This window comes from Lissotriton vulgaris, chromosome 7, assembly GCF_964263255.1.
Source record: "Lissotriton vulgaris chromosome 7, aLisVul1.2, whole genome shotgun sequence".
In the NCBI taxonomy this organism is placed as follows: Eukaryota; Metazoa; Chordata; class Amphibia; order Caudata; family Salamandridae; genus Lissotriton; species Lissotriton vulgaris.
Window position 1 is genome coordinate 568325179 of NC_141695.1, and position 27031 is coordinate 568352209.

Sequence of the window (27031 nt, forward strand, 5' to 3'; positions counted from 1 at the left end):
TTTTAAAAACGTTCTATATTATTTCTGTTTGTTTTGGTCATTTTGACCCTTTTTAAAATTGCCCCTTACCTGCACCATAAATTGTGCCCCTTCACCGCCGTTTTGGCGGGTCTGGTCCTGGGGTGGGTGCCTGGTTCGTTTTTGGCGGACATCTTGGAGTGGGGTGAGTGGAGTGAGGCGTTTCCATCTGATAGCGCTTGAGTGCGCATGTGCCGCCTGGGAACACCTATTTAGGGCGAGTCCCTCCTGCTTTCAGCCCCTGACAAGGTAGCTGCTGCTGCGAGAGCGCTTGCGCGTTTTTGCAGTAAAACTGCTGTTTTAAAAACGTTCTATATTATTTCTGTTTGTTTTGGTCATTTTGACCCTTTTTAAAATTGCCCCTTACCTGCACCATAAATTGTGCCCCTTCACCGCCGTTTTGGCGGGTCTGGTCCTGGGGTGGGTGCCTGGTTCGTTTTTGGCGGACATCTTGGAGTGGGGTGAGTGGAGTGAGGCGTTTCCATCTGATAGCGCTTGAGTGCGCATGTGCCGCCTGGGAACACCTATTTAAAGCTCCTCCCCTAGCGCAGCGGGATCGCGCAGCGGGCGTGTCCTCGCGTGGCCGGAGTCGTGCCAGAGTCCTGCCCGTCTGCGCCCGTCCGCGCTAGGGACGCGCTGGACGCCGCGGGGCTCTGGTTATCGGCTATTACTCCATCTTGCTGCCGCCATGCTGTCTTATTCGCGGGAGTGCCTGTTTGCCATCGGTCAGGTAAGCCGTAGTTGTACCCTTCCACCGGTACATCCATTGCGAGGCCCGTACAATTGCTCTTGCAAGGGGTGGGCTCTCGACTCTCCGAGTCCTCTCCCTAGCACTAATGCCCCGGCGACCCGCCGTACTACTGATCTTCCTTCCTCCCTGCGGATCCTGAACCTGAATGTCAGGTCTGCACTGAAACATTATCAGAACATCTTTGACCTTATTGAGGAGGAGGCTCCGGACATATTTGCTATGACTGAAACTTGGTTACAGGATGCGGACACCGCTATTTCAAATCTAGCCTGTCCACCCGGCTATTCCATGTACACCTTGAATAGGGTGTCCAGAGGTGGGGGTATAGCCTTAGTAGTAAGGTCCAGTTATTCCTGTGTCTGGAGTGCCCTCAATATTCCTGGGTGTGAAAGTGCCTTGTTCAAGGTCTCTGTCAGCCCTGAATTTACGCTCTCCGGGATGGTCATCTATCGTCCGCCCGGCAGCGATGTGGTGTTTAGAAATGCTTTCCCCGACATTGTTGGCCCTTTGGTCGCAGACTGTGCCAACTTTACCATCATAGGTGACTTGAATCTGCACTTCGACACCCTCTCAGGCCTGACAGTGCGCTCCATCTCCTTTGACCTAGAGGCCTTTCAACTTCCCCAGTTGGTCTCCCAGCCTACCCATTCGGGGGAGCATATTTTAGATCCCTTGTTTACCAATCTGCCGGGGACTAAAATTACTTCCATCTTGCCGGTGGAGTGGACAGACCACTTCTTGGTGTCCATTCTTTGCCCTGTCTCAGCCACCCCTTCCATCTCCTCGGCTAGACGGGTTCAGAAGAGGGCTTGGAAGAAACTTAGGTTAGAAGACTTCCATCGTCTTCTACTAGAGGAGCCGCTGGGTCCTTTGACGGATGTAGAAAAGGGGTATGACCTCTTCTGTTCCTGGATTACTAGGGCTCTGGACTCTCTGATACCCATTGTATCGACTAAAATCAACTCTAGAGAGTCGAGTCCCTGGTTTGATGGCGCCCTTCGGGCTCTGAAGGGTGCTTGTAGACGGGCTGAGAGGGCATGGAGGAAGACCTCTGGGGCTGATTTAAAAGCTGCATATGCCAGGTCCGTCAAGCTCTACCATCGGGCTATTTGTCAAGCTCGAGCGGCTTTTTATGCCGCAGAATTCCGGAACAGTACTAATCCATCGAAAGCCATTTTCAAGGCCGTAAAAGATCTCATGGCAAAGCGGCCTACCTCTACGACCGTAAGCTCTCTCTCCCACTGTGAATCCCTTGCCTCGTATTTCTTGGGGAAAGTCCAAGCCATCTATCATACATTCCCTAGCATGGGGTCCCGTTGGGAAAGCACCAGTGGGACCTACCATCAGACTACTCTGCTTGTCTTCCCCCCCCCTCACCTTGGACGGGTTTGACAAACTTGCGTTGCAAGTCAAATCTGGATCTCCATCCGATCCAGTAAGGCCTGCTCTCTTTCGAGATCAGGCTTTTATGGGACGTGCAGCTGTATGTTCCCTTGTCAACCTTTCCTTGGAAACGGGAGTGGTTCCAGCTAAGTGGAAGCAAGCTGTGGTGTCCCCAATCATCAAAAAGCCCTCCCTGGACCCGTCCAAGCCCGAAAGTTATCGCCCCATTTCGTTGCTACCCTGGCCAGCCAAGATTACAGAGGCCCACGTCAATCTGGCCCTGTCTGAACATCTTGTACGGACCAATGCCCTCGACCCCACACAAAACGGATTTCGTGCCAGTCACAGCACAGAGACCGCGTTACTTGTGATGGTGGAACATCTCCGTGCAAGGTTGGATGCTGGTCAAACGGCGGCGCTTATACTACTAGACCTTAGCGCCGCCTTTGACACGGTAGACCAGAGCATCCTCCTGCATCGGCTCGAGGAGACTGGCATTGGCGGCCAGGTATTGCAATGGTTCCGCTCCTTTCTAGATGACCGCTCCTTCTGTGTTGCCATCCCTCCCTTCAAGTCCGATTTCCAACCACTGGCCATGGGGGTTCCGCAAGGGTCCTCGCTGAGTCCCACGTTGTTCAACCTTTACGTGAGACCGCTGGCTGATGTCGCTAGGCAGTGGGGCCTAACTCTGTCTCATATGCCGACGACACACAGCTGGCGGTTACTCTCAGTGGGGATGCGGAGATCGAGGCCCCCAGGTTTCAGTCTGGACTGAAGGCGGTGGCTAGCTGGTTGACAGGCAACTGTCTCCAGCTAAGTGCCACTAAAACGGAGGTGATGGTTGTCGGTAAGGGAGTGGAGTTGTGGGGTGACCAATGGTGGCCCTCAGAGCTGGAACCCACTCCGACCCCGGTATCGGAGGTAAAAAACCTGGGGGTTTGGTTGGATGTAGGCCTCTCCTTTGAAGGGCACACCAAAAAAACCGCGGCCTGTTGTTTCGGACTGCTTAGGGGCTTGAGACCTGTTCTCAAGTTCTTTGACGCCCCGACCAGGCAGCTGGTGATCCAGGCAACTATCATCTCCCGCCTGGATTATGCCAGCTCTCTTCTGGCCGGGGCCAACCAGGCCGAGTTAACCCGTCTGCAGCGGGTTTAGAATGCTGCGGCGAGGGCGATTGTCGGATTGCCCAGATTCAGCTCGGTGGCAGGTGTCTTTCGTTCCCTACATTGGCTCCCTGTAAGGAAGCGCATCCTTTTTAAGGTTCTGTGCCTTGCCTATAAGATTCTGAGAGGGATAGGCCCGGAAATCTTATCTAGCTGTCTCTCTTTTTACGTTCCCACTCGTACCCTCCGTTCCCAGGGCTTGGCCCTTGCTGTGGTCCCCAAATTCAGGCTCAGTTGCATGGGAGGCCGCTCGTTCAGTGTAAAGGCTGCGGCAGCATGGAACTCCCTTCCTGTTGAAATCCGTCTGATGGAGGATCTCTTGACTTTCCGGAGGGCTATAAAAACATTCCTGTTTTAGCTGCTTTTATGTTTTTCACTCTCCTGTTGTGTTATGCTCTACCTTGTCTCTGCGCCGGGACGCTCCTTGGCTGGAGTATCTGTGTGCATAATAAATCAACATAACATAACATAACATATACGGTGTGTTTCAATGACTTCAGTTTCGGTGGTCGCCGCGTAGGCGGCCACTAGCTCTCCTGTGCTTGTTCTCATACATGAACCATCCATGTAAAGTGTCAGGTCTGGGTCGGTCAATGCAATGTCTGTCAAGTCTTGTCGGGGCTTTGTTACTGTATTAATGACTTCTACACAGTTGTGTGGTGTCCGATCAATTGCACTCGAGGGTAACAATGTGGCAGGGTTGAGTATGTTGCAGCGTCTGATTTCTATGTGTGGCTGGAAAAGTGTCAGTTCATAACCTGCCAATCGTGCTATGGTCAAGTGTTGAGTCTGGGTACAGTTCAGAAGAACTTCCACGGAATGTGGAACCTGTACTGTCAAAGGATGTCCTAACACTATTGAATCGCTTTGTCTGATAGCTAGAGCTGTTGCTGCAACTGATTTCAAGCATGCAGGCAAAGCCTGGGCTACGGGATCCAATGTACTAGAAAAATAAGCACAAGGCTTATGGTGTCCTGCTTGATCTTGTGTGAGAACAGATAATGCTGTGCCATCGCGTTCTGTGACAAAAAGTGTAAAAGGTTTGCTGTAACATGGTGTCGCTAAAACTGGTGCTTGACATAAAGCTTTCTTCAAGTCATTAAAAGCTTGTGTATGTTCCTGAGTCCAAGGGAGGACAGTAGAAATCGCTGCCTCCTGTGTTGTCAACTGTATGAGTGGCTTGGCTAGAAATGCATACTGAGGAATCCATTGTCTGCAGTACGAAGTGAGGCCAATAAAGGCCCGTACTTCCTTTTGTGTCTTGGGTTGTGGCAGATGTGCAATTAACTGGATACGATCTGGTGTCAACTGTCTACCCCTCTTGGACAGCAAGTGTCCAAGGTATACCACTTGCTGGGCACAGAATTGGAGTTTTGAAGGGGACACCTTATGCCCCTTCTCGGCTAGAAAATACAAGACTGTCAGTGACGTGCGCTCGCAATCACGTTCGGTCCGTGCTGTGATCAGTAGATCATCAACATATTGTAGTAGAGCAGTGTCAGTAGGCATATGAATACTGTCTAGTTGTCTTTTCAGTGCTTGGCTGTAAATACTAGGACTTTCCGTGAACCCTTGAGGTGCACGTGCAAATTTGAAGCTTCGGCCATTTAAACAGAATCCGAAAAGGTATTGGCTTTCGGGATGAATGGGGACACTAAAGAAGGCGTTCTTCAGATCAATTACAGTAAAGAACGCAGCTTCGGAATCAATGGCAGTCAATAGGGATGAAATATCTGGAACCACTGGGTACTGTGGTACTATGCATTTATTCAGTTCTCGAAGATCGATCACTAGACGATAAACTGGAGGTGCATTTGGATCAGTTCGTTTAAGAATCGGAATGATAGGAGAATTACATACATTGGAGTCAGTTTCTACAACTACTCCTTGGGCAATGAGTTTGTCAATAATTTTCAGTAAGGCTGCTACAGCCTCGGGGGGCAATTTGTATTGTCGGATTCGGGGCAGTACAACACCTTGCTTGAGTGTGACACGATAGGGAGTAATGTGCATACAACCTACATCAGATGGACCTTGCGCCCATAAATGTTGTGAAACATTTTTCAATCTTGCATCAAAATCTCTCAACACATAATGACCCTTAAAGTCACGTAAGAATAATCTCACTCCTTCCGGAGAACAACATATAACAGCTCCTAGAGCTTTCAGCGTTTTAATACCAAGCAAGTTTTCGGGACAAGATTTCGTAAGTAACAGATCTGTAGTACGGGACAATGGACCAACTGCAAGGGGAACTGGCTTTGATACTTCGTCAACAATAGGCTTTCCGGAAAATCCAAGGGAAACATTCTGTGAGCCTGAGAGGGGTGCCCCTGGAACCTCGTTATGACTAATGGTAGTTCTGCTCGCCCCTGTGTCAATCAAAAATTTTCTGTCTTTCCCCAATACCTGACTATGTACATAGGGACCCTCTTGATCTACAGGAACCTCGATAAGGGGCAAGCCAACCTCCCTCTCTAGGCTGTTTCATGTGTACTGCTGATAATCGGGGTAATCGGACTGTGCATACTGGTACATTTGCTGTGTGACATGTTGTGTTGCGGCAATGAGTTGGGGTTGGGGTACAGCTACTGTCTGTTGCTGTGCATTCTGTGGAGGTTGCGTATTCTGCGGAATATTCTGATTCTGTGGAACGTGCTCTGGTCTAGGCGGACGTGGTCTTTCTTTCGTTTTGCCTGTAGCAATATTATGTCTGAGAACGGCACATTCATTTATGAAGTGACCTGGCTGTTTGCAGTAATTGCAATTCCCTTTAACAGGAGCTGCAGAATGACTAGTCTGTGGGTTCTGCGTGTTACCCCTTCTCTGACCATCTGCTGGGACGGACTGGGCAACTAGTACTTTCATTTTCGTATCTTTCATACGTCTCTGTTCATGATCGTGTCCCTCTCTAATTCTGTTCTGATGGTACTGTAACATTTGTAACATTTGGGAAGGCGTATTTGCTTGCCATGTACTTCCGACTTTCAATACTCTATTCTCAACCTGTGGCAAGGAATTCCCGACTAATTTGGTCACAAAAAGATGTGGATATGACTCGCTACTTGTTTTCAGGCCACTATTAATAATGAAACATTTCTCAAATCTGGAATAAAAATCACTAGTGTCTTCATCTTGTTTCTGTTTGCAGGCTGAGATTGCATCCCAGTCTTCCTTTTTAACTGTCAATAATCTAGGCAAAACTTGTACTAATAATCCTGGTAATGCTTTAGTTTCGTCCCCAAGACCTAAACCTGGGGTACGTGTCTTTTCCTCGTCTTCTAATTCAGCCCAAATAATCTTTGTATCTCCCACCTCCCATTCTTTTTCTTTCAGTTTTTCGTAAATCCCTGCTGGCAATAATACTTTTAACATTTTAAGAATGTCGGAATACGTGTAATCTCCAATCAGCAACATGTCTTTTAATTCACGGTGGAACCCTGCAGGATCTTTATCGTGACAAGGTACTATTTTCTTCATTTCCAATAATTCCATTTTAGTCAAAGGAGTGTATACGAATACGCGTTGAAGCGAACCCCCTGTAGTCAGGACGGGATGTACTTCTCGTAAGGGATTCTGTCTGTCTAGGTGATATGGCTGTCTTACTGGGGGTGGAACAGAAACAAAATGTGGAGTCAGGAAAGTCCTGTATTTGTGTCGTTGTTCTAGAATGGTATTATTTAAATCGGTACCTAGGCCTCTCCATCTTCTCAGGAGTAAGTCTTGCAATATATTATACAATGGACCTGGATCGGATTGCTGATTATCATTTAGTTTAATGAGAAGTTGGATCATGTATATACCAGCTAGTCGCTGTTCTTCTGGAGTAAGGCTCAAAAACGTTTGCGCTACTGAATCGTCTTTATATATACTGTCATTCCCAGCCCATTGGACTGCTGACCGGGCTAGTTCCTGATCACGCATAGTATTAAGTTCATGATAACCTATTCTTTCTTTCAGGATTTTATCAGTGTCTTGGAATACATGTTCAAGGGAACATTGTTCTGGTATGGGGGAAAGGAAACGTTTCTTGTTTTCTAGACGAATGGGTCTGTCAAAAGGTCTATCAAAAGAATACTGTTTAGGGAGTTTCACTCTACCTACGTACGCTATTTTATCCTGATTCTCTACTGTATTATCTATTTCTTCCACCTACGAAGATTCATTCTTGTCTGACTCGGTTTCCCTATCAGGCTTCTGTCTTTTATGTATCGTTACTATTTCTTTGCGGATCTTTCTGGACATGGCATCTATACAATTCTGTTTATCATGTTTACAATCTGCTATATTCTGACCCCATTTTGTCAGTACATCCATCTCCTCTTTGACAACACCTGGCCGGTCTTGTTCCCTTATCAAACAATTAATCAAGAATCGCAAAATTAAACCTTGTGTCTCAGCTTTCTGGTATGCCATGGCCTCACGGATACATTCTGGTCTTTCCCTTGTTCTCATAAAATGATATATTTTGTCTAGATGATTTGGCATGTCTGGTAATAGCATCAAATAATCTGTAACACGTCGTAGACGTAACAAGGCTAACATCATGTCTCCTTCCTTGCCAGGTACTGGATCATATCTACAATCTGTAATATACTGTCTAAGATTTTCGTATGTGATCGCTTTCGGTGTACGTTGCATTGCTAATTCTCTGATTGTCGTTCGTTTCACTTGTGGCGGGGTGCGAAGGTGGCCTCCTACGGCACCTCCTGAAGCAGAAGCGAGGGCATGAACTGCCTGGGTTGTAGCTGTTGAGGTCATGGCGGGTATAAGAGGCATAGGTAATGAGGGTGGACTCTGTGTTACAGCTGTCGCAAAAGGATTGTGAGGACCAATAGTAGGGGGACCAGTAGCAGTAGCAGTAGGGGAGGTGACAACAGGTGCGGGAAGCGAGTCTTGGAGACGTGGAGGGGTCGTGGCTTGAACAGACGGAACAGGCTGCTGTACATTATTAACGGGTGGTACGGGTACATTAGTATATGCTGGAGCTACGTCATCTAAATAGGAAGAAAGGAAAATGTCTGCTGCGGTCTGTTTGTGACGGAGTTTAGTCGGAACCAATGGTGGTGGCAAGTTACGGGGTACTTCCGGGGTCGCCTTGGGCAGGCCCTCGGCAAGAACTGGATACATGCCTGTAATGAGTGCATTTCTTTGACGGTCTAATTGTTCTAATCTGACTTGTTCTCCTTCTTCAAGTAACTCTTTTTCTCTGGCTTTTTCGGATTCTTCTCTACTTTTCTCTGCTTTTCTGATTTCTTTCTCTGTTCTTCTATGTGATTCTTTACGCCACAATTCTATGGCATCTTTCTGAGATTGTCTGGCTTTCTTTTTCCACAATGCTTCTTCTACTCTCATGATGCAATCTGCATCCCATGTCCCTGAGACAGGCCATCTATACTTCTCTTCCAGATCCTTAGTGTAGTCCACCCACAAGTCTAAATACAGCACGGCATCTAAGCCATGCTTGTGGTACATAAAATATCCCTAGGCGGGACGGGAACTGCTTCTTCGAGTACCCCTTTCCTAGTACCTATCTGACGTAATTTCGAGAACCGTGGCATGATTGAAGTGATTCGGACGTGAACACCCAAAAAAACACAGTAATAAACAGTAAACAATCATTCACCCCATGACATTAAAAACACATTAAAACATTTCAGACTGAAACCTGGTACATAGAGAACACATATTCTGGAAATCTCGAGATAATACTGAATAACTAGATGCACTGCTAAAACAGTACAGACAATACCGGTCCCATAAAGAGACACGTCGGACCGTATTCACCTAAGTGAACACGTCAGGACCAGGTCTGTGTACCCAAACCTGTCTTGACCGGGCACAAATTAATGAACCCGTCTAGATGCGTTCCCAACAACGGTACTCACCGGGAAGCAAGAAACTGAAGGCCTCGGAAACTGGACTGGACTGGACTGGACTGCTACGACATCTGACTGGTACGCATCACGCTACCACGCATGCGCTTCGGAACAGGTGGGCCTCCGGACACCTCGGACCTTGCTCTCTCGACTAGGGCTCTGGTCGGGATCCTCCGCATTCCTCACCGCCTCGTCTGGACGTCGGACCGCAGTCTCCGTCTCCCCCGTAGGCCCGAGGGAAGATAGCAGGAATACCCGCAAACGTGCACGGTTTCCGTCGCGGCTGTAGAAGGGGTCAAAGCCTGCGTGACTTCACCGGCGAGTGGGGAAGGGGGGGTCCCTATTCGGGCGCCAAATTATGTGGTAAATAAATTTTACCTAGTCATTTTTCCGTATAATTATCAATACAAGACAGCTCATTAAAATGAGAGGCAGAGTCCGTGGAATCTGAGTCATACGGGCTTTAATAATAAAATCCTCGAGGATGGATATCATGTTCCATCACCACTAAGGTTCAGGAAGGGACATTCAACGTTTATTAGCATTACACATTATATATAGTAAAATGGTACAATTGAATCCAATACAGTAGGCGTAACAGGTGAGAAGAGAGAGATAAGAACACATGTGCGTAACAGGAGGTGTGTAAAAAGGCATACGCATGGGCGTGCACTGTACATGTCAGAGAAACGTCACAAGAAACATCACATGTGGGTGGAGGCATAGAGAAAGTTGCAGGATCAGCAGAAACCTATGACCTGCATGCACGCGCAACTAAGCATGACGTGGAACTGGGGAGAACTGGGGGCTGTGACTTTAGCACTAGTGGAGGAGACTGGTGTATGGAATGTCAGGGCAACCTGTGCCTGTAGCATATCTGGTATCTTATGTTTAGAGGATGTAGTGTCTGAAGTAAAAGGTCTCTCGGGCAGAGGCCGTTCAATACTGAATGCTAGTGCGTGCATACGTGTCTTGGTGCAACGTGCGGTGCCAAGGGTCTACCATGGTAACGGGTTCAGTAAATCACTTGCAAGGAGGACAGGAAGGCTGGGCCCTTTGCTCTGTAGCCGGGATGATGTTTACCTATTTCACTAGACTGGAATGTGTTTTCGAGGAGGCTGAGCAGATAACTGTAGGCAAAACATGGATTTGGCAGGCAAGCAGGCCGAGCCGGGCACCGCTTCGCTGGCAGGAAGTAAGGCAGGGGTCAGGATGCATACAGCTTTCGGAGACAGGAGAGATGAGGCTCGGGGGCCTCGTTTAAGGGCCTAGCTCGACTGGGCCAGGAAACATGGAGAAAAAACGTGTGCGAGATTCAAAAGTGCACCATGTAAAGACGTTGGCACCAAGTGCTTAGAAGCCTAATTAATTGGATTTCTTTGCATGACTGGGCAGCTGACATGTTAAGGATGGACGCAAATGTATTTGCGTCTTTCTAGCATGTACGGAACAGAAGTTACACAACATACAAGGAACATGGGTGCATGGATAGGGTGCGAGTGGGGGACACATTAGCTACCTGAAAATTTCTATTACCTCATATCAGCCAGATGTAGCCCAACTATAGCCCAGTGACAGAATGTCCCAGAGTAATCTAAAGAACAACTAGAGCGCTAAAAGTCTTACTTATGACAAAAGTATGGCACACCTGAAGTCATCTTGATTGGAATAAAGTGTTAACACTTAAAACATTTAATTTGCAAAGGAACAAAATGAGGGGTTTCATTTTGCCATAGAAATGTTATATATATATATATATTCACAGAAAAAACCATAGGTTATACTCCATATATAGTTAGGAATTTGCATTTACAAAACCTTGAATATTCAATGAAAAAACCATTGGTTTTAGGCCATATATAGTTAGGGATTTGCATTTAGAAAACCTTATTTTACTCGCATAAAACCATTGAAATTCCATATATAGTTATAAGCGCTAACTATATATCGCGCACCCGCAATCCACTGCTGATGATGTCACATATTACATCATTCATGACATGGTTAGTGACATCACTGATGACATCACTGATAACATCTCATTTGACATGACTGATCACATCACTGATGATATCATTCATGTGATAATACCATGAACCTCTTCAGACTCTAATATAACCTTAGATACAATCAGTGTAAACAGACAGTCACTCATCCATGGAGTTACTCACACACCTAGTCAGTTATGCCAAAAATCAATCACACCTCCATTTTCTCAACTATACAGTTATACACACCTTACTTATTCAAACATATACTAACACATATTTACTTTACTCTCTTATACAATCTCTGATACATGTTCACAATGATCCATACAGCCACTCACACATTCATTAGCTATTCTGCACAGTTATTTATAGATGTCAACTCTCACATGTACTGTGTTTTACATATGTACTTAATTTGACATGTAGCACTGAGATATCCATTCACTCACTAATACACTCATGCACAGTCAACCGCCCATACAGCTGTTTCCACATGCAGTTTTGAATCTATACATATAGTGAATCAACTACTCACACATCTATGTACAGAGTCACACACCTTCCAGCCACCCATACACACACACTCAGTTTCCCATACAAATACTTGGACAACCAATCAACCCATACAGTTACTCATATAGCTACTGATCAACATATGCAGCAGTTTGTAGAACAACAGATATAATGATGCACAAATTAAAACAGTTTAGTCACTAACCCATGCACTCAGTGAGACACATTTAATCACTCACTCAATCAGTCAGTCATGCACCTAGTAAATCCTTCATCCAGACACTTATATATCCACACATTCATCAATATGTAAAACATATTTTAACTTTACAGAAACATACAGTCACTGGATGTTGTAATCAGTGATGTCATCAGTGATGTCATTTGAGATGTCATCAGTGATGTCATCAGTGATGTCACTAACCATGTCATGAATGATGTAATATGTGACATCATCAGCAGTGGATTGCGGGTGCGCGATATATAGTTAGCGCTTATAACTATATATGGAATTTCAATGGTTTTATGCGAGTAAAATAAGGTTTTCTAAATGCAAATCCCTAACTATATATGGCCTAAAACCAATGGTTTTTTCATTGAATATTCAAGGTTTTGTAAATGCAAATTCCTAACTATATATGGAGTATAACCTATGGTTTTTTCTGTGAATTTCAATGGTTTTTTAATAGCAAACATCAAAAGCTGTCAAATGTCAAGTACGTGATAGGTAAAAACGTTTTCGTGTTTATGCACGCTGATGTGCTTCGAACGCTGCCCCCCCCCCACTCCCCTCTTTTCTCTTAGTAGTACTCTCTCTTTGCAGATAGTGAACGGTAGTTAACGCAGACCTTTACCCCTGTTGTAATCCGTCGTACCTGCTTGTCTCTCCATTTGATTGATTATTATCCAAGCATTTACTGTTTTACAATTGGTTCTCTTTGGATCATTCTCTATTTACAAACAAGCACAAAGTCGCAATACTCTGTTTAGTCTTTGCAGATAGTGAAAAATCGTGTAAAAAAATAAAAGTAATCGAGCAAAATCAGTAGACCACTAATTCGATCTCTTTTTAACCTCGGTAAAATACAAACATTAGGAATAACCCTTCATGAGAAATACGAAAATAGTGAAATGAATTGAGCTCCACACCATGAGGGCTGCAAAACAGCTCGACTCCGCCACCCACACCGCCAAAAATAACGGCAAACCCTATGCAAATATTATAAATATACACAACACACCACCAAAGAAACAGAATAAAACATTTTATTAAATAACTATTTACATAACTATTTTATACTTTTTATTGCCCGATCCGGCTAGCTCAATCGATCGAGCATGAAAGTCATGCACTGATAACAAGCGTTGAGAGTTTGTAGAATGATGTCTTCAGATTTTCCACATACAGTGTAGTGGCGCGAACTGGCAGGGGGCGTTTGGATTCTACCCCTTCTCCAAATAAGATTTTCATACGTGAATGTTCGTTCATGCTTTTTGTCCCTGAGTTGCTTCCATGTCACTGCCTTACATAAATGGCATAAGTCCTGGTTATTGAGTGCCATACTTCAGAGTTCTAAGCAGTTCTTGTAACACTGTTTAAACCTTATTTGCACCTGCTGCAGCTTCACTATTCAAAGTAGTGGGGTCCATTTGTGGACCTGACTGCATTGGAAAACAATGTGATACGGTGCCTCCCTAAACCGCTTGACGGAGGCTCCCGAGGGGCGGTGAGATGGCGCGGACTGAGAGGGGGCACTTGGCTCCTGCCCCCTCCCCAAGTCGTGTTGCCCTGGTGAGGCCTGAGATCGCCCCCGGCATAGGTGGCCGGCTCCCGGGGTCCGGCGGAATTTTTTCCCTTTTGAAGAATCTTTCATTCTGGACCTTGTCCCACAATCCGTTTCACCTGAAGACACGCTGTCGCAGGGCGCCCCTTTACCGTTTTAGTTGCCATTCCGCCCGCTTTTGGTACTCTGTGCCTCTTCCGCCATTCAGCTGTTTACCGCTCGCTCTTGCGACTACAACGTCTCGCTCACCATGTAGTTGAGTTGCTCCCGCTCTTAAGATTTGACCGAACTTTTTGGACTGCTGAAAGCGGTGGAATTCCGACCGCTGGTTGGTGGAGACATTTTGACTATATTCTGCACCTGCATTGTCGCGTAATGCGTCATATGACGCGACGCGTTAGCGCACCCGGAAGTGCTCCGGTGCGCAAGGCGCAGCTTCCCGGAAACGATCCAGAGCGCGCCGCGCAGCGCGTAACGTAAGCATAACAGGTCATGTGACTTGTTAATAAAACTTTTCATTGGTTCATTTTACTTTTCTTTTCCTAATTATGTAAGACTAGGTCATGTGACCTAAAAATAACACTTTTCATTGGATTAAAACATTTTTTTTCCCCAAACGATAAAAGCCCCACCTTGTTTCTGGATGTTTCAGACTGAAGCTGGCGTCACCATGAGAGCACCACCATCTCGTAGCTCCGTCGTGGCCATTCCGCAAGCAATCATGGCAGCCGCTCCCCACCGGAAGCCTGCGGGAGTCGAGGGCCCCCAAGACTTTTGTACAATCTTCAAGGCTGAGGGGACGCTTTCGAGAATGGAACCCAAGCCCTGGCAGACAAGCGTCCGAGTTCCAAGGTGTCCCAGGGCCATTTTACTGGACCAGGCCCAAATCCGAAGAGCCGGCCGCCATTTTAAGAGTCCTGTGGAAGCCGCCTACCGCTGCACCGCAAGAGTGGGAGCAACTCAACTACATGGTGAGCGAGACGCTGTAGCCGTAAGAGCGGGCGGTAAACAGCTGAATGGCGGATGAGGCACAGTGTAGCAAAAGCGGGCGGAATGGCGACTGAAACGATAAAGGGGCGCCCCACTACAGCAGACAAGCCTCCGCCATGTGCTTCAAAACTGCATATGTATCTCGTGATATCAAGGTTGGGCAACCAGTACAGAACAAGCAGTTACGAGTCCCATTTACACCGGCGCCATTTTGGGCGCGGCCGGGCAGGTCCAGGATCTACTGAAACATAAAAAATGAGGCTGACGTCTCTGAAGCAGTTCACGAACAGCAGGACATAGCAAATAAACATGAACTCTCTAAAGCTGTTAACTCACTGCAGAACAAAACAAGTGAACCTGAAACCTCTGGAATAATTGTCGCTCAAAAGAACAACACACAAAACTCTGTAGAGCCTGAAGAAAAAAAACCAGAAGGGCACTGTAGTTTCAGACACACTTAACACTAATGACGAAACAAAGATATCGTCTGTTTATAAAGCAGTTATCATCTTGACAGAATTGACAAAGAAGTGTACAGACACCAATGCATCAGCATTCTCGGAGATAACATCTTAAGGAACAAAGAAAGACCTGTTCACTCTTGACACCCCAGGTGCTGTGTATATTGCACTATAGTGCTGCATCGACAAAACGGGCAACCCTATTGATGTGGATTTTTCATTATTGATTATTGTAAAGAAATGGCGACTCCCCCCTTTAGCAGATTAGCTAAATGTTTGCGTAATTTAGACATAAAAGTTATATTATTGTTGTTGTTGTTGTTATCGTTATAGTTCTGGTTAATTTAAAAAAATGGTTAAATATATTTACAGTTTTTGTTGCGTTCGTTATATTTAAATATTAATAAAGTTTTAAAATGTAACTGTCTTGGAGTACTATATTTTTTTTAAAAATCGGGTGAATGGGGCCTTGAATCGGGTTATTGTCATGTGTGGGCTTTGCAAGTGTACTGCTACAAGATCGGACATTTCAAACTCAAATGCACGTTCATTTTCTTACCTTTCCGAAACATGGAGCGCAATAGCAGGCAGAGAAAGGGTGATGCACGTGTTGAACACTGCCTGGCCTGCAAATTGTGCCAGTGCCCCCCCCGCCCCGAGTACTTCACAAATCTTTAAAAGACCATGCGCTTGTTCAATGGGAAGTGGATAACATGGCTAAGAGCATTTGCTGACTAATGCATGAATATCGCTGACTTCTCAGCGATATTCATGCATTGCGGCCGTTTTTTATCGCATTTGCGATAAACCTTGCTAATAGCAAGGTTTATGTGCGATAAAATTCGCCGAAGTGCGGCGATAATTATTGTCTCTAAACAAGTTAGAGACAAAAATTACCGCTAGTTGTTCGAAATATGCCCCCGGGTTTTTCCTTGCAGGAATCGAGAAGCGAAAGACTAGCACTGAAATCAGTAGTCTCACACCTGAATCGGGAGGGTTGGCATGTCTGGATACTCTACAGCTGGAGCCATACACTACATCCGCAGGGCTAGGTGATAGCCTAGGTCCGGCCTGGACAATCGGACACAGAGGAAGAGAAGTGTCAGAGGGTGCGGTAGTGAATAGGGTGAAAGGGAAGTGTCGAACGGGCACAGGGTGTGATTCTCAGAGAAGAGCAGCGCAGATGGGGGAAGTATATGGCCCATGCATGAGAGAGAGAGCGGGGGTGACCATTGCGTGGGGGAGATGCGTGCGAGGGTGGGGAGCCATGCTGAGAATCGACGGCGTGCAGAGAGTGGGTCTGGTCAAGGCATCTAAAATAGCTGCCGTGCACGACAAAATTGTGGCATTGGACAAAAACGCAAGATGGCGCAGACAATGTTTATCAATAAGGATTCATTTATAACAAAATATTTACTCGCAGTGACAAAATGGTGTTCAACACTTCCTGATTTCCATCGAATCGAACGTTAACAAACGTCACGCAGCAAAAAAAAAAAAAAAACACGCACAGAGCGGTTTTTAGCCATGTTATCCAATGGAAGGTGGATAACATGGCTAAGAGCATTTGCTGGATAATGCATTAATATCGCTGACTTTTCAGCGATATTCATGCATTGTGGCCGATGTGCGGCGATAATTTTTGACTCTAAACAATTAAAACGAAGCACAAAATGGCGAATTCCCGTTTCGCTACCAGTTTGCGGCCCAGTTCGCGGCCCGTGAAGCGCTTCTACCGTGAAAAATAATTTTTTTTTTATTTTCCCCACGGGACCCTTTAATAACCCCAACAACATTCCTAGGGGGTCAAGAGGGGTATACCTTGCCCCCTTTCAATAAATTCCCCCTTCGTTTTTCACCTCTTCTTCTCTCTCGATCCTACCGACAGATAAGATGGCGGCCGCTCCGGACTATTTAGAATGTTGACAGACACCGGAGAGCCAATCAGCTTTCTGTTATCCAATGGAAGGTGGATAACATGGCTAAGAGCATTTGCTCGATAATGCATGAATATCGCTGACTTTTCAACGATATTCATGCATTGTGGCCGATGTGCGGCGATAATTTTTGTCTCTAAACAATTAAAACGAAGCACAAAATGGCGAATTCCCGTTTCGCTACCAGTTTGCGGCCCAGTTCGCGGCCCGGGAAACGCTTCTACCGTGAAAAATCATTCTTTTTTATTTTCCCCACGGGACCCTTTAATAACCCCAACAACAATCCTAGGGGGTCAAGAGGGGTATACCTTGCACCCTTTCAATAAATTCCCCCTTCGTTTTTCACCTCTTCTCTCTCGATCCTACCGAGAGATAAGATGGCGGCCGCTCCGGACTGTTTAGAATGTTGACAGACACCGGAGAGCCAATCAGCTTTCTGCGCGCAAAGTTCCGTTTCGCGAAAAGTAAGCGGACCGGATCGCTGCCCAGAGCGCTGTTACAGATATATATCTTGGTTTGAACGTTAATTTCTCAAAAACTACTGGAGCACATATATTGAGACCTAGCAAAGGCACATCGGGCTAACAGTCCCTACAATTTTGCCAAGTTTCGTGCAAATCCATTCAGCCGTTCGAGCTAAAAGTGAGTCCAACCGCCCTATGGAAAAATGAATGGAAAAAACGCGTTTTGGGACCCCCCTTTTTTCTCAGCCCTCCCTTGACGAAACTCCACCAAATTTTCAGGGGCTGCTCAGAAACAAAATGTGCCATTTTCCTGAAAATTTCAGCCGATTCCGTCCTCAAACGCCAAAGTTATTAGGCATAGAATTTTCAGAAATCCCATAGGGAATTAATCCTAACTATATATACCTACTGGCGAGACGCCAGTAGGTAATACATATATATATATATATATATATATATATATATATATATATATATATATATATATATATATATATATATATATATATATATATATATATTCACTGAAAAACCATAGGTTATAGACCATATATAGTTAGGAATTCGCATTTACAAAACCTTATTTTACTCACACAAAACCATTGAAATTCCATATATAGTTCGTTGCACTAACTATATATCGCGCACCCGCAATCCACTGCTGATGATGTCACATATTACATCATTCATGACATGGTCAGTGACATCACTGATGACATCACTGATGACATCTCAAATGACATCACTGAAAATTAACCCCCTCATGTTGTTCCTTTTTAAACTGAGTGTTTTCAGACTTACCACTTCATTCCAATCAAGATGGCTTCTGGTGTGCCATACTTTTGTCATAAGTAAGACTGTTAGCACTCTAGTTGTTCTTTAGAACACTCTGGGACATTCTGTCATTGGGCTATACTTGGGGTACATCCGGGAGATATTTGGGCTACATTTAGGCTCTTTTGTCTATGGTGGCCATCTTGGGAGACTGTATGTCAGAATTTTTTAATGAAATCGAAGAGGGTTTGAGAAGTCACTCAAAATGTGCCCTAATTTTTCTTTCTGCAGCACTAATCATAATTCATATGGCAAAATATACCCCCTCATTTTATTCCTTTTTAAATTAAATGTTTTAGGAGTTACCACTTTATTCCAATCAAGATGGCTTCAGGTGTGCCATACCTTTGTAATAAGTAGGACTGTTAGCGCTCTAGTTGTTCTTTAGAACACTCTGGGACATTCTGTCATTGGGCTATACTTGGGCTACATCTGGGTGATATTTGGGCTACATTTGGGCTCTTTTGTCTCTGGTGGCCATTTTGGGAGACTGCATGTCAGAATTTTTTAATGAAATAGAAGAGGATTTGAAAAGTCACTCAAAATGTGCCCTAATTTTTCTTTCTGCAGCACTAATAATACCTTCTATTGCATAATATACCCCCTCATTTTGTTCCTTTTTAAATTAAATGTTTTAAGAGTTACCACTTTATTCCCATCACAATGGCTCCAGGTGTGCTATACCTTTGTAATAAGTAGGACTGTTAGCGCTCTAGTTGTTCTTTAGAACACTCTGGGACATTCTGTCATTGGGCTATACTTGGGCTACATCTGGGTGATATTTGGGCTACATTTGGGCTCTTTTGTCTCTGGTGGCCATTTTGGGAGACTGCATGTCAGAATGTTTTAATGAAATAGAAAAGGATTTGAGAAGTCACTCAAAATGTGCCCTAATTTTTCATTCTGCAGCACTAATCATACTTTCTATGGCAAAATATACCCCCTCATGTTGTTTCTTTTTAAATTAAATGTTTTAAGAGTTACCACTTAATTCCAATCAAGATGGCTTCAGGTGTGCCATACCTTTGTAATAAGTAGGACTGTTAGCGCTCTAGTTGTTCTTTAGAACACTCTGGGACATTCTGTCATTGGGCTATACTTGGGCTACATCTGGGTGATATTTGGGCTACATTTGGGCTCTTTTGTCTCTGGTGGCCATTTTGGGAGACTGCATGTCAGAATGTTTTAATGAAATAGAAAAGAATTTGAGAAGTCACTCAAAATGTGCCCTAATTTTTCATTCTGCAGCACTAATCATACTTTCTATGGCAAAATATACCCCCTCATGTTGTTTCTTTTTAAATTAAATGTTTTAGGAGTTACCACTTTATTCCAATCAAGATGGCTTCAGGTGTGCCATACCTTTGTAATAAGTAGGACTGTTAGCGCTCTAGTTGTTCTTTAGAACACTCTAGGAGGCTGCAGTAGAACACAAAGGAATCAACTGACAGTCTCTGTCCTTGTTGGATGTACATGTTTTACAGTCATGTGTCAGACTTCATTTTCACATGACTGAGAAAGATAATGTGAATTTACAGAAAATATGCTTTCAGTTTAGCTTATAGATCCCCTTCCAAACCACTGTGGTAAAATCATGAGATATTAGTTTTCTTTCAAACAATATTCATGATATCACAGCAGAAGGTTTTTTCACATGGTAAAATCACCTTAGAACCCACCACAATTCCTAAAACGAGTATGGTACCATCAACAAATGATTTATAATGTAACTAAAGTCCTAAAACCCTCTATTAACTACAATGCTTTTTAATGAGGTGCTATCATGTATATTGGTCCCAAGATGGCTGCCAACACTTCTTGGATGAAGTGCTGACAGCCAATCAGATCAGATATGTGGTTAGGCTCCGCCCAGATATATATCTTTTTTTGAACCTAAATTACTCAAAATCCACTGGAGCACATATATTGAGACCTAGCAAAGGCACATCGGGCTAACAGTCCCTACAATTTTGCCAAGTTTCGTGCAAATCCATTCAGCCGTTCGAGTTAAAAGTGAGGCCAACCGCCCTATGGAAATTAACATGGGAAAAACGCGTTTTGGGACCCCCCTTTTTTCTCTGCCCCCCCTTGATGAAACCCCCCCAAATTGTCAGGGGCTGCTCAGAAACAAAATGTTCCATTTTCCTGAAAATTTCAGCCAATTCCGTCCACAAACGCCAAAGTTATTAGACATAGAATTTTCAAAAATCCCATAGAGAAAAAATCCTAACTATATATACCTACTGGCGACCGCCAGTAGGTTGTATATATATATTCCAGCGAAAGTTTTGGCGCAAAGCTGTAGTGGCCTCTTACAGCGGCGGGCCCAGGACGGGATCGCCAGTCCCTTCACATACCACCACACTCGTTCACGATTCTCAAGAACGATGTCCAGGCCACCAATAGTTTTCAAAACCGGATTTAATCACAGCCCTACTCGACACGTTTCGGGAATTGCCTTCCCTTTCTCACGAGTACAAGAGTCTGTTTGCATCCAACATTTAAAGTAAATCACGTGATCGTGTTTGAAAAAAATATGTACATAGACATAGCCAACAGACTACCATAGCATCATATGTCTGGAGCTATGCAATACATTCATCTTTCAGCAATGTGTGGCATTTCATAGTATCAGCATTTAAATTGGTTTAACATTGTCTGTCTAACAGTTTATGCTTTTGGCAAAAAGAAAATTGCATTGAAATTCATTATGCGTGAACGGTGTTCTTTGTTACAGCAGGGTCATTTCGAAGCCTCGAAATTACACATGATTTTGCATACGTAGTATCAATTTGGGATAACAACTTTCTTAATAAAAATGCATTCTGACCTTTGCAATTAAGGTAAAGACATTACAGGCTTATTCGTAGTGAAACACAACAATACAGAAAATAAATAAAATAAATTATGCTACGAGTGAAAATTAAAGTCTGCTTGAAACCTCGAACTCTCAATAACAGAGTTCATGTACGCCCGCACTGATCGTCTGCTTGTTAGAGCTATCCCGCTGCCTCTTGTTCAGCAGCTCTAACTATCAACCAATTGTAAGACATCTGTTGCGTGCTAAGGACTAATTGCATCCTAGTAAAGAAGGGCAACCTGTATTTCACTGTCCTAATTAATCTTTACTTTCATTCAAACTGCACCCAACTGGTGCTCCAGAATTCCGCCCAAGTGGGCCAAGTGTTTATCCGCTTACAAGTCCGTTTAGTGTCAAATCCAAATCATGACTTACACCAGGAAACACCTTTCATTGTAACATTGCCCAGCGTGATTTTTGCAACTCGATACATACTGCCACACACTTTCTGACTGTGCTGTATTTTCATACTCTCCCACATTCAATGGTACCTGTGACAAATGATAAAATACAGTGATTAAATAACCTACCCAGTCCGTGCCTTTCGTCCATTCATGCAAATAAAATCAAGATCAGAGGACAGATCGGCAAAAACAATTGTTGGGCACAAATACTTCAATTCATCCAAGATGTACACCTAGAGCTTCATCACAATTATGCCCCTGGGGCTGTAAGGTATGGTATTTGATTATAAATCTTGACTCCAGGCGTCTAAGCTCTTGAAGTCTATTTCCGCCTCGTTCTCTTATGGGTACTTGGTCTAGTACCACATAAGAGAGGAGGCTGCTATTGCTTCTGTGGTGGGATGCAAAGTGTCTAGCCATGGGATACTGTTTGTCATGATTTTTTATGGCTCTTAGGTGCTGTAAGATCCTGTCTTTAGCCAGTTTAATTGTGCTGCCCACATAGAATTTGTTGCATGGGCATTTGAGTGCATAAACCACATACTCTGTGTGGCACGTCAGATGTTTGGTAATTTTAAAAGGCTCACACAGATGGGATAATTTTACCTCTTTGACATTGTGGCTAAATTTGCACGCTTTACACCGGCCACAAACATAAAATCCCTGGATTGGATTAGCTCTCTTTTTGTTGGCTATCATGGTTTGGCATACTTTGTCTTTTAAACATGTGGGTTTTCTGTACGTAATTTGGGGGTAGTCCCTGAGGCTTGGTTGAATATCTTTGTCGGTCTTGAGGGCATTCCAATATTTATTGATTGCTCCTCTGACCTCTTTGGTTTGGGAGTGGTAATCAGTAATGAATCTCTATCCTTCTTTTACATCTTCTTTCTCAGTGGCTAAGGGTTGGTTCATATCCCTCTCTTCCACTTTTCGTACAGCCTCTGCGATACATTTTTTTATTTTATTTTTATTGTATCCTCTGGACTTAAACCTGTCACACATGATGTCTCTTTCTTTCTCATAATCCAACTGTCTGGTACAATTTCTTCTGGCTCTTAGTAGTTCACCAAAAGGAATTGAATTCATCAGATTTCGGGGGTGGCAGCTTTGTGCATGGATGAGGCTGTTTCCTGCAGTCTCCTTTCTGTACAACGTTGTCACTAGGTTAAAATTACTAAACATCTGACGTGCCACACAGAGTATGTGGTTTATGCACTCAAATGCCCATGCAACAAATTCTATGTGGGCAGCACAATTAAACCGGCTAAAGACAGGATCTTACAGCGCCTAAGAGCCATAAAAAACCATGACAAACAGTATCCCATGGCTAGACACTTTGCATCCCACCACAGAAGCAACAGCAGCCTCCTCTCTTATGTGGTACTAGACCAAGTACCCATAAGAGAACGAGGCGGAAATAGACTTCAAGAGCTTAGACGCCTGGAGTCAAGATTTATAATCAAATACCATACCTTACAGCCCCAGGGGCATAATTGTGATGAAGCTCTAGGTGTACATCTTGGATGAATTGAAGTATTTGTGCTCAACAATTGTTTTTGCCGATCTGTCCTCTGATCTTGATTTTATTTGCATGAATGGACGAAAGGCACGGACTGAGTAGGTTATTTAATCACTGTATTTTATCATTTGTCACAGGTACCATTGAATGTGACAGAGTATGAAAATACAGCACAGTCAGAAAGTGTGTGGCAGTATGTATCGAGTTGCAGAAATCACGCTGGGCAATGTTACAATGAAAGGTGTTTCCTGGTGTAAGTCATGATTTGGATTTGACACTAAACGGACTTGTAAGCGGATAAACACTTGGCCCACTTGGGCGGAATTCTGGAGCACCAGTTGGGTGCAGTTTGAATGAAAGTAAAGATTAATTAGGACAGTGAAATACAGGTTGCCCTTCTTTACTAGGACGCAATTAGTCCTTAGCACGCAACAGATGTCTTACAATTGGTTGATAGTTAGAGCTGCTGAACAAGAGGCAGCGGGATAGCTCTAAGAAGCAGACGATCTGTGCGGGCGCACATGAACTCTGTTATTGAGAGTTCGAGGCTTCAAGCAGACTTTAATTTTCACTCGTAGCATAATTTATTTTATTTATTTTCTGTATTGTTGTGTTTCACAATGAATAAGCCTGTAATGTCTTTACCTTAATTCAAAAGGTCAGAATGCATTTTTATTAAGAAAGCTGTTATCCCAAAGTGATACTACGTATGCAAAATCATGTATAATTTCGAGGCTTCGAAATGACCCTGCCGTGACAAAGAACACCGTTCACGCATAATGAATTTCAATGCAATTTTCTTTTTGCCAAAAGCATAAACTGTTAGACAGACAATGTTAAACCAATTTAAATGCTGATACTATGAAATGCCACACATTGCTGAAAGATGAATGTATTGCATAGCTCCAGACATATGATGCTATGGTAGTCTGTTGGCTATGTCTATGTACATATTTTTTTCAAACACGATCACGTGATTTACTTTAAATGTTGGATGCAAACAGACTCTTGTACTCGTGAGAAAGGGAAGGCAATTCCCGAAACGCGTCGAGTAGGGCTGTCATTAAATCCGGTTTTGAAAACTATTGGTGGCCTGGACATCGTTCTTGAGAATCGTGAACGAGTGTGGTGGTATATATACATATATATATATATATATATATATATCCACACAGGTTTCCCACAAACAATGCGGCAGCTTCGATCCCACTGCAGCATCGCCAGGAAAACAGGAGACCCAATTTTTCCGTGAGTGAAAATTTTATTCTGAAATGTGTATTTTTTCTATTCAAAAGATAACTTGTTTTCTTATAATTTGGTTACAAATTTCTTTGTTGTGTGGATAGATGTTAACCAGACTGCTCCCAGTCTGTGATCCTAACACAAACTGTGGTAGGTTCCGCAAACTAGTAGATGGTCAGGTGCACAGTTAAAAGTAACAACAATCAGGTACAACGACAAGTTGGTATTACATTAAATTGTCTCAATTTGTACCTGTCAGTTAGTATTTCCATCAAAAAATGGAAAACCCCCCAGAATGGCTCAGCTTAATGATAATGTATGATCAGAGACATGTGTAAAAGTCTTCCGAAGCATTAAGTCCCTGCGGTGCCTTACTATCAAGCATGAGGATATATCTGGTTTCCAACCTTCTAAGTGCAGCATCCCTATCACCACCCCTTCTCAAGGGTGCTACTGAATCAATGACAAAGTACTTCAACAATGTGCTGTTACTATTGTGATGTTCCTTGAAGTGCCTAGCCACTGGGTATACTGGGTCGTTGGTATTGATAGCCCTAAGGTGTTGGAGGACCCTTTTATGTACTTGCAGCTTAGAGCTGCCCACATAGGACAGACTGCATGGGCACTCCAACACGTATACTGCAAAATCGCTCTTGCAGGTACGTTTCTTATTGATCTTGCACGGGACATTAGAGAAGGGGGTAAGGTATTCTGTTCTATTCACCCCATGGGAGCATGCCGTGCAAGAAGAGCACTTTCTAAACCCTTTACTTCCTGCCAGCCAATCCTTACTAACTTCCAGTTCAAGGCTAGATTTCACCAATGCGTCTTGTAGGGAATAAGCCCTCCTGAAAGTGATAGCTGGTTTTCTAGGCATAGCTTTCCCTATAACTGGATCACACATCACTAGATCCCAGTATTTGTTGATGATCTTTCTAAGTGCCCCTTGTTGGCTTTTAAACAACCATATCAGTCTGACAGGTTGTTGCTTGGGTGTTACAGTTGGAATTTGTGATTTCTTGTGAAGTAAGGCAACTTCATGCGGGAGTGCATTGGCTTTGCGTATAGCCGCTGCGACTATGTTCTCACTGTAGCCCCGGGCCAGAAACCTAAGTTTGCTGGCCTCCTGTGCTGCACTGCATTGAGCCTCAGTACTGCAAACCCTTTTAATCCTGAGCATCTCCCCATAAGGGATGCTCCTGATTAGATGTGGAGGATGATGACTAAGGGCGTGCAGTACTGTATTTCCCGCTGTGGGTTTCCTGAACAAAGATGTTTCCAAATGGCCGTTACTGATATCAATTGCAACATCAAGGAAGGCGGCATGATGTTCACTAATGTCAGATGTAAATGCTAGGTTGTAATCATTGATGTTTAACTGAGTAATGAAATGTTCTGCCTGTGTACGTGTACCCTTCCAGATCATAAAAACATTGTTGATGTATCTATACCACCGAACGATGTGATCTCTGCAACTAGCTGAGTGTTCACCATGGAGGACCTGTCTCTCCCAGTACCCCATATGAATACAGGGGTAGCTGGGAGAAAAACAGGCCCCCATGGCTACTCCCCTGACCTGTTGGTAATGTTGTTTGTTAAACATAAAAAAGTTGTTATTTAGGCAGAAACTAATCATCAACAGTAACATCTTATTGTGTTCAACCAATTCAATCGGACGTTGACCCAAGTAGTGTGATACAGCCCTCAAACCATCCACATGTATGATACTTGTATATAACGCCGTGATGTCAAGCGTAATTAACAAGTAATCAGGATCCCATTGTAGTTCATTGATTTTCCTTAAAAAATCGCTGGAATCTTGGATGTAGGAGGGCAATCCACACACAAAGTCCTGCAAAAATGAATCCACATAGGTGGTAGTTTTCTCCAAGAGCCCCCCACATGCAGAGATGATGGGCCTGCCAGGGGGTTTATTGGGATTTTTGTGGACCTTGGGGATCAAGTAAAGAACAGGCATAATGGGATGGTCATTCTTGAGATACTTCAATTCATCCATGCTGATGAGGCCCGATGATCTCGACCCCATCAGCATTGAATAAAAAGTTATTTGGGACTTCTTAACTGCTGACACGTCACAATGTCTATAACATGAGACATCATTAAGCTGTAATAACACCTCCTCCCAGTAAAGATCTCTTGCCCATAATACAATATTGCCTCCCTTGTCTGATTGGCGCACTATGACATTCCCACATTTCTGTATTTTTGCTACCAAATCCGTGTATTTGCGCTTGCAATTGTTTTTATACTTGTTACTTTTCAGTGTTTGTGCATATAGCGCCTTGATATCCTTGACTGCTGCCTCTTGAAAAATGTCGGTGTTATCATGCAACATCTGAGGTGTATATGTTAACCGTGGTTTGAAGTCCGTCAGGCCTCCCATGACCACAGTTGGAGGGGTGCTAGGACTCTGTGAAAGAGATTGTTCAAGTCGTAAACCCTCTAAGTCTTGTAGTAATGGTAAATCGTTAGCTATGAGGGCTGGACTGTATATATATGTAATATATATACAGTCCATATATATATATATATATATATTACCTACTGGCAGTCGCCAGTAGGTATATATAGTTAGGATTTTTTTGAGTAGGGATTTCTGGAAATTCTATGTTGAATAACTTTGGCGTTGATGGACGGAATTGGCTGAAATTTTCAGGAAAATGGCACATTTTGTTTCTGAGCGTCCCCTGAAAGTTTGGGGGGGGTTACATCAAGCGGGGCCAAGAAAAAAGGGGGGTCCCAAAACGTGTTTTTAACATTAAGTTTTCCATAGGGCGGTTGGACTCACTTTTAGCTCGAACGGCTGAATGGATTTTT